Source organism: Sorex fumeus, unplaced genomic scaffold, assembly GCF_029834395.1.
Source record: "Sorex fumeus unplaced genomic scaffold, SorFum_2.1 ptg000072l, whole genome shotgun sequence".
Lineage (NCBI taxonomy): Eukaryota > Metazoa > Chordata > Mammalia > Eulipotyphla > Soricidae > Sorex > Sorex fumeus.
Window position 1 is genome coordinate 39,540,639 of NW_026606129.1, and position 7,597 is coordinate 39,548,235.

Consider the following 7,597-nt stretch of genomic DNA (forward strand, 5'->3'; position numbering starts at 1 on the left):
CAGCACAGGCTGCTGGCGCTGATGGCATCAGAACCGGAAAGGGAAATGGTGGTGCCAGTGAGAAGAGAATCGCTTTAAGGAAAACCTGGTTAACGGAAGGAAGCCAGACATCACAGGGCAACAAGGGGCTGGGGAGATGGCTTAAGGGGCTGGACTTCATACTCTCTGCATGCGGGTGCCCTGAGTTCCATCCCGAACATCAACAGGACTGACTCTGGAGCACCAAGGCAAGAGTAAACCTCGAGCATCACGGAGGTGTGGCCCAGAAACCCTCCCCCCAAAGTGCCTTCAAATAAAATATTAAGAAAAATATCAAATGAGAAAAATGCGCCAAGCACGGTGCAGTGGAGGTCATCGTGCCACGCCACCATGTGAATCTCAGGAGACAATGAATGTCACGCCCCGAGTGTCTCCATCAAGGACAAGGGAACGGACTATTTATACTCAGGCCAGTGGCTCTCAGTCACGGGAATAAGTGCTCCCAGGCAGACACTTCTCAGCTCAGCTGCCGAAGCTCTGTCCTCTGAAGAACAGCGGCTGGCAGCTGGGAGAGAAAGACTCCTGAGCACCAACGTGCACAACGGCAACGGGGTCCTAGGGGCCTCTGCACAGTCCTGCAGTCCTGCCGCCCCTGTGTCCTTCCACAGCTGCCTTTGTACCCAAAGTCCAGCCCTGCCCCACTAACACACCTCACCAGCCCTTAGGCTGCCTGGAGTCCTCAGCACCTCTTTCCTTCCTCCTTTTAGTTCCCCATTAAAAAAAATTATATATATATATATATATATATATATATATATATATATATGCTCCAAAGACCTTTGCAGCCTACTAAGAATGGCTGGCTAAGACTCTTGCAGAAACCGTTTTCTGCTGCTCCCCCACCCCCACCCCCAAACACACAAGCGTCTTCTGCCCCCGCCCTCCCCCCACCCCCCAGCCATCCACACGGTACACCGAAAGGCTTTTCTGCAGTGGGGCTGCCCTCTCCTTTTCCCCTTCTGAGGTCTCTGCTTCTTGCTACCTTGGCCCTTTGAGGACAAACCCCATGTCCAGATGCCTCATTCTCAGTGATCCAGATTGTGAGCCCCAAGCCCCGTTCTCCGTAAGCAGCAGCAGGGACCGACTTCACAGCACCCAAAACACTCCTCCGCGCAGAGACCGCCTAGTGGCAAGCCGCGTCCTAAAAGACGGGGGCTGCGGGGGTGTTGACAGGTCCAAGGTGAGAGCAGTCGCCTCGGGCAAGGCATCGTCAAATAATGAAGGGGAATGGGATGCACAGGGATGGGGGAGTGACCGTGGTCGGGAGGCAAAAACAACTGAGTTCCCTCCACAACTTCTCCTCGCCCCCCAGTCCCAGAAGCCCGATACTCTCGCAAGCGGAGGGCGGGGTGTGTCTCCGGAGAGTCTGCCCAGCACCGAGACTGTGTCCTCCCCGCCTGCTCAACACCTGCCCCGGGCCGGGAGCGCACGGCGCCCCTGCGACGCGACCTCAGAGAACCAGCGGACCGGCGAGTTCACCAACTCCTGTCTCCGGGGCTCCGCGGCTGGCGCCTGACCCTGCGTTTTATTCCAGGCGTCTCCTGGGGTCTGCGGGGTGGTGGGGGGCAGGGGGTGGCTCCCTACGACTCCTCCGACCGCGCCTAGCGACCACCCACGAGGAGGGGGAGCTCAGGCTCCGACCCCCGCTCTCGACAGGTGCGCGCGCGCGGAAGACGCGGCGGGGGCCCGACCCGGGACACGCGGCCCCCCGGGAAAGCCCGCACCCACGCCGGCTGGACGCCCCCGCGTCTGCCCGGCCAGCAGCCGCTCGGCTCTGCGAGTTCCGCAGGTGTAGACACACATACACACACGCACACGAACCGGGAGGCACCGACAGCCACGCACACACGGCGACCCCGAACGGACGCTCCGCACTTACCCGGGGCGGCACGCGCGGGGCCGCCGGGGAGCGGCCGGGCCGGGGGCGCCGGCGGCGGCGGCGGCTGCGGCGGGCGCGGGGCGGGCGCGGCGGCGGGCATGGTGCGGGCGGCAGCGCCGGGCGCCGGGCTCGACGGCGAGAGGCGGGGCAGGCGCGCGCGGGGCCGAGACGGCGCCTCCCTCCGGGCCCGCCCGGGGACGTGTCCGGGGGCGCGGGCTTAGCAACCGCACGGTCGCCCCGCCTCGCCCCGCCCCGCCGCCAGCCGCGCGCGCCGCGCGGGCCCCCGGAGTCGGGGCGGGGCCCGCTGCAACCTGCGTGGGCGCCCACCGCTCCGCCCCGCGCCCGGAGCGACCCCCCCGGGGCGGGGACCGTCGGGGATCCGGCTCCGACCCCTGCCGCAGCAGCCCAGCTGCCAGTCCTACCTTCCCAGATCCCGCAGGGCTCACGCCTCCCCGCAGGTGCACGCTGGAGCCCGCGGGGATGGAGTTTGAACATCCCTGGACCTGAGCGCCGCTCCTGGCAGGTCAAAACTCGGGCTCTTTCCCTGTCCCTCTACTATTTCCCCCCTTCCCGCTCACGCATCCCCGCATCCTTGGGACCCCGAGATCCCCAGCTCCCCGTGTGCTTGAGGAGCCTCCAGGTCCGCAAGCCCCGTGTCCAGGACCCCGCGCGATTCGCTTGATTCCTCTTAAAGGTCCCCTGAAGACCCAGCCTCTTTTCAGGTTTCCAAGCAGCGTCTCCGACTCTGCCGCCTCTTTCTCCTCCCAAAGGTTGCAGAATGGCCGCGGCATCCTCCTGAAGCCACTGTGTGGAAAAGCTTCAAGCTGGTTTGATGATCAGACAACTAGGGTGATCAGGTTGAACAAAGTGTACAATAAAATGCCCCCAAGTCACCTCTAGAGTGAAGAAAGACAGATCTTGACACTATCAAAAATGGTGGGGAAAAGGGGGAAGGAGGAAAACGAAGCCAAGAAGGGGAAATGGAGAATATTGTTATTTTAAGTTGGGAGTCAGGGATGGTCTCCTGGGCAGGATGACATTGAAGCAAAAGCCCACCGAAAGGGCTTATTTGGAAATTAATCTTGGGGTTAGTATCTCCCGCTACTGAAGTGCTTGCCCGTTTGGCTGGGAGCACACTAGACGGTGCTCAGGGCTTGCTCCTGGCTGGGTACCTGGTCAAGGGTCACTCCTGGCGGTGCTCAGTGACCATCTGTGGTGCCAGGAGTAGAACCTGGCTCTGCCGATTGCAAGGCAAGCACCTTAGCCTGTATACTATCTCGCCAGACCTGAAATGTATTAAGAAGACTTTTCCAGACACTCTCTCTGGCCTAATCATTTACATCTTTTTTTAATTTTTATTTTATTTTATTAGTGAAGCACCATGAGGTACAGTTGTAGATTTACAAATCTTTGTGCTTAGGTTTCGGTCATACCATTTACATCTTAAGAACAAATAAAACTTAAACTGCTTTTTTGTAAAAGAATTATTAGTAGAGTTAAAATGGAGTGACTTATATTTTCTTTCTTTCACAAGCTGCAGACAAGAGGTATTTAATTACTAACCGGTTTATCATCATTTAAATGTGCTTAGAGGGGTCTGGAGAGATCATATCGACTTAAGGCCTTTGCCTTGCACATGGCCCACCCAGATCCTAGTTGACACAGCACATGGAGTAAACCCTGAACACCTTAGGGGTGCCCCCTCCCCCTAAATAAATGCTAATTACATACACAAGGTGAATGCAAAGAACAACTTGTTTAAGTAACCAGATTACCTGACAGCAGTGAGAGGTCATTGTGAAGCAATATATAGGAGCACCTGAAAGAAATGTCTAGTCACAGACAGAATACCTCATTTCCCTTTCTGACCTGGTAATGGTGCTCAGGGGGTTCAAGCCCCTGTCCCACTTCCCCATCCCAGTAATTTTCGGTCATCCCAGCTGGTGACTCAGTGCAAGGATGTGCTGCTGTGCTAGGGATACCTGAGCCACACCCAGGGGTGCTCAGGGGGGCTTGAGGGCTACATCCTGCCATGTTCAGGGGACCATATAGTGCCAGGAATCAAATCCGGGCCAGGTACATGCTTCTTAATGCTGTACTATCACCTATCCAGATTGCAGTATTTATCTCAACACACAGCAACTGGAATAAAAAACATATTTCTTAGCTTTTCCTGCAGGCAGGAAAGCCAGTGAAGTTTCAACTCAATGAAGTAGAACTAGAATTGTGGAAAGTTTCAGAAGGGGTCCTTAAAAATGCAGATGAGTGGGGCCAGCGAGGAAATGCACTGAGGGTTAAGGCACTTTCCTTGCATGTGGCCAGCACCGCATATGGTCCTTGAACACCAAGGAATGACTTGGGCACAGAGCCAGGAATAATCCCTGAGCACCGCCAGGTGTGACCTAAAAATAAAAAAAATTAATAAAAATAACTAAAACAATTTAAATGCTGATAAGTGCATTTCTTTTTCCCTTCTTTGAGTCTCTGGGATTCAGACAAGATGTCTGAGGTAGTTTAAATTGCTACTTTCAACACTTCACTCCACCTCTGGAAAAAAAAAAGAACATCTTTTGTGATACCTTTGTGATACATGTAGTATGTATCTCTGACCTTGGCTCTAGATATGGCTGACTTACTTTGGCTTATGGATACTCTTGGACATCATGTGAACAGAGCCTCGGAATGTAGAAAGGTGGTTTTTATAAAGGCTTGTCTCCTGCCAGTATCAGAGTCTTACTGGTCTGAGAAGAAGCAGGAGAAACACTCAGCTGACAGGAGTATACAGCTGCAACTAAATCCAGCCATCCTGTAGCCTGATGCACAGCCACACCATCTATGGGTGAAATAAGTATCCACTGTTAGAAGCTGCAGAGATGGGGCTGTCTTATTTCTCAGACTTATTGGAGCAAGAGCTAGCTAACATGGTGGACTGTGGCTCCCGGAGCCAGTTTGGCAATCTTGAAGGCAGAAGTCAAGTCCTCAAGTTGGCAGGGCCAGAGAAGTCTGAGTTCCATCTGATCTTCAGTTCACAACTTTGGACTTCTCTTTTAAGAGAGAGAAATTCTTTGTATATTTCCACTATTGGAGTCAGTCTCCTACGATTCCTTGTTCTAAGATGTTTTGAAGCACTGTCTATGAAAAAGCACTTCTTTTTCATATTAAGCAAGACATCAATCCCACACATTTGCAGTACTTTAAGGTAAAATGTGAGACTGAAAAGAAACTCCTGCTTGTAAACTGAGCCGCTGTACAGGCAACTCATGCTGCAAAGCTGAAGCCTGGGCAGTCCAGCCCAAGTGTCAGAGCTCTTTGAGGTTGCAAGTGAGCAAAATTCACTCAAGCAGGCCAGGTTGATTGTCAGGCAGCACAGGGTATTTTAAGAATCGCTAAAGAAATCCCCCAGACATCTGAAAATAGATTGGCTACCACCTGAGACATTATTCCTCCACAAATGTCCCCCACCGTCACTCTTAATCTAGTTTCCCAGGGAGAGGATGTATTAGATTCTAAGCAGCCCACGTCAAAGCCTGGCCAGCCACTGGAGTAGATGCTTTGGGGAACTGTCCTTTCTCTGGACTGAGAGCCCTGGCTCCGTGGGAAAGAGGCTAGAAGAAATGAACTTGAAGCCTGGTACTCTGAGGCTATGCATAGGACATTGGCTGCTGGGGGAGGGGGGGGAGAATTACTTATGGATGACAGCGAAATTGGCGTATCCAGGACAGTTAGGTAAACTTTGTTGAGGGGGCTGGCAAGATTTTTCAGAGCTGGAATCTAGATAGACTATCACGGGGGGGGGGGGGGGGGGGGGGGTTAGCAGAGGCTTGGAGAATTGTAAAAGGATGATGGAAACATCAAGAGAAACTCCCTGTGATTAGCAGTAGCAGAGATAACTCCAGGCAGATCTAAGGAGACACATCATCATTCTTAACAAATTCGCAATGTGTTTTACTCAGTGACACTTTTCATTTCTTCCCATCATATTATGAGAACATTTCTCCATGCCTGTCTGCCACCCTGTTGTCTACATGTCTCCCCTTCTTTCCCCAGCTAGGCCTCTTGAGAAAATGTCTTACATTTCCTTTCCTCTGTGGAGCTTCCCAGGATCTTGCTTGTTTCCTTCCTGCAATGCTAATGACCTCTTATCTTCCAGAGTCTGGGAGGGTAATCCAGTGTTTGCTTTCCTTCATCTTACTCCAGCCTGTGACTAATCTTCATATGCTCCTTGGAATTCCTTCCTCTCCTGACTTCTATAGCACTAGTTGTACTTGAGTCTACTTCATCTTTTTGAAGCAAACATTTACATTGCTTTATGGGTCTGCCTTCTTTTTTGACTAGACTTCAGTTGTGTTTTCTCAGGGCTTTCTTATCGTCTTCATAAGGCACTCCCTGGTTGATGTTATCCTGTCCCTTGGATTCCAGTCGTGATGGGTTTTCTCTCATTGTTGCCAATAGACAACTCCTCTCAGACCTCTCCAAGGCGCCTCTTTCAACGTCTAAAACAAAACACATCATCTTTCCTCACAGATTTGTTCCTCCTGCTACATTCTAGGTATTTTTTTTTAACTCACCCGCACAAGTCATAAAGTCTGGGATGAATGTCAATTCCATATCTGACATACCATATATTTGGAATGTCAATTCCAAATCTTCCTTCTCCTCTTCCTTTCTCCCCAACTCTCAACCCTTGTTTGAAGTTTCACAATCAAAGCATCTCCCCCTTACATGATTACATTCTATCCATCCTTACTCCTGCTTCATTAGCCTTGCTGGAATAAAGGAAGTATTTCTCCATATTTATCTAGATGATTTAAAAATTTTTGGTATTTAAAACCCTTCAGTGACTTCAGGTTTCCTGCAAATTTAAAGGATTTAAATCTAAATACTTTAGAATGATCCTCGGCTTCTGATTCTTTACACTTGTCCACTCTCGTATCCATCCATTCCCCCATGAGTGGATGCTCTGGGTTTCAGCAAGTGCAGATTCCACACTTTAACTTGGCCATCATCTCCTTCCAGATACTGCCCTCCCCACCCCCCACTCCCAGCCCCTAAGCAACTCTTGGTCCAGCATCACCTCCTGGTAGTCAGTAAGTTGCTAAGCAACCATTCAAGCCCTGCCTATTCTGCTCTCTCTCCCAGCAGAAAATTAGGAAAGTAGAGTTTGGAAATGACTAAATTGTGACCAGTCTGATCAGCTACCAGTGCTAACAACTAACCCTCTCAGTATCGTACTAGCCATTCTAGCCTGTGATTTGTATCAACATTGAAGGCAATCAAAATGCCTCCATCCGGTTTAAAAGACCCAAGTCCACACTAGTTAGGTAAAGGTAAAGGTAAAGGCCCTCCCGTTGATCGTCGATTTGCTCGAGCGGGCCCAGTAACGTCTCCATTGGAGACCTTGTTGTTACTGTGTTTGGCATATCGAATACTCTCGGTAGCTTGCCGGGCTCTCCGAGAGGGGCGGAGGAATCGAACTCGGGTCGGCCATGTTGGCCATGTTGGCCGCTTGTAAGGCGAACGCCCTACCCGCAACAGCGATAACACTAGTTAAAGAAAAGAAAATTTCTATCTATAAGGGAAAAAGGAAAAAACAAGATTTCCCCAGTGTCTGTCATGAGGGAGTCACCAATCCATGGAATCTCTCTTCTCTGACTCAGATGACTATCAGCTCTGGAAAGA

The 7,597-nt window shown here is 51.5% G+C and overlaps 1 protein-coding gene across 1 annotated transcript in view; it reads right to left on the reverse strand.

Moving 5' to 3' along the window:
* Positions 1–1,977, reverse strand: part of DCLK3 (doublecortin like kinase 3) — a 61,290-nt gene extending 59,313 nt beyond the window's left edge. The window contains exon 1 of the mRNA XM_056129302.1: positions 1,919–1,977. The gene's annotated coding sequence lies outside the window, so the exon portion shown is untranslated. The remainder of the gene's footprint in view (positions 1–1,918) is intronic.
* Positions 1,978–7,597: the final 5,620 nt, after the last annotated feature.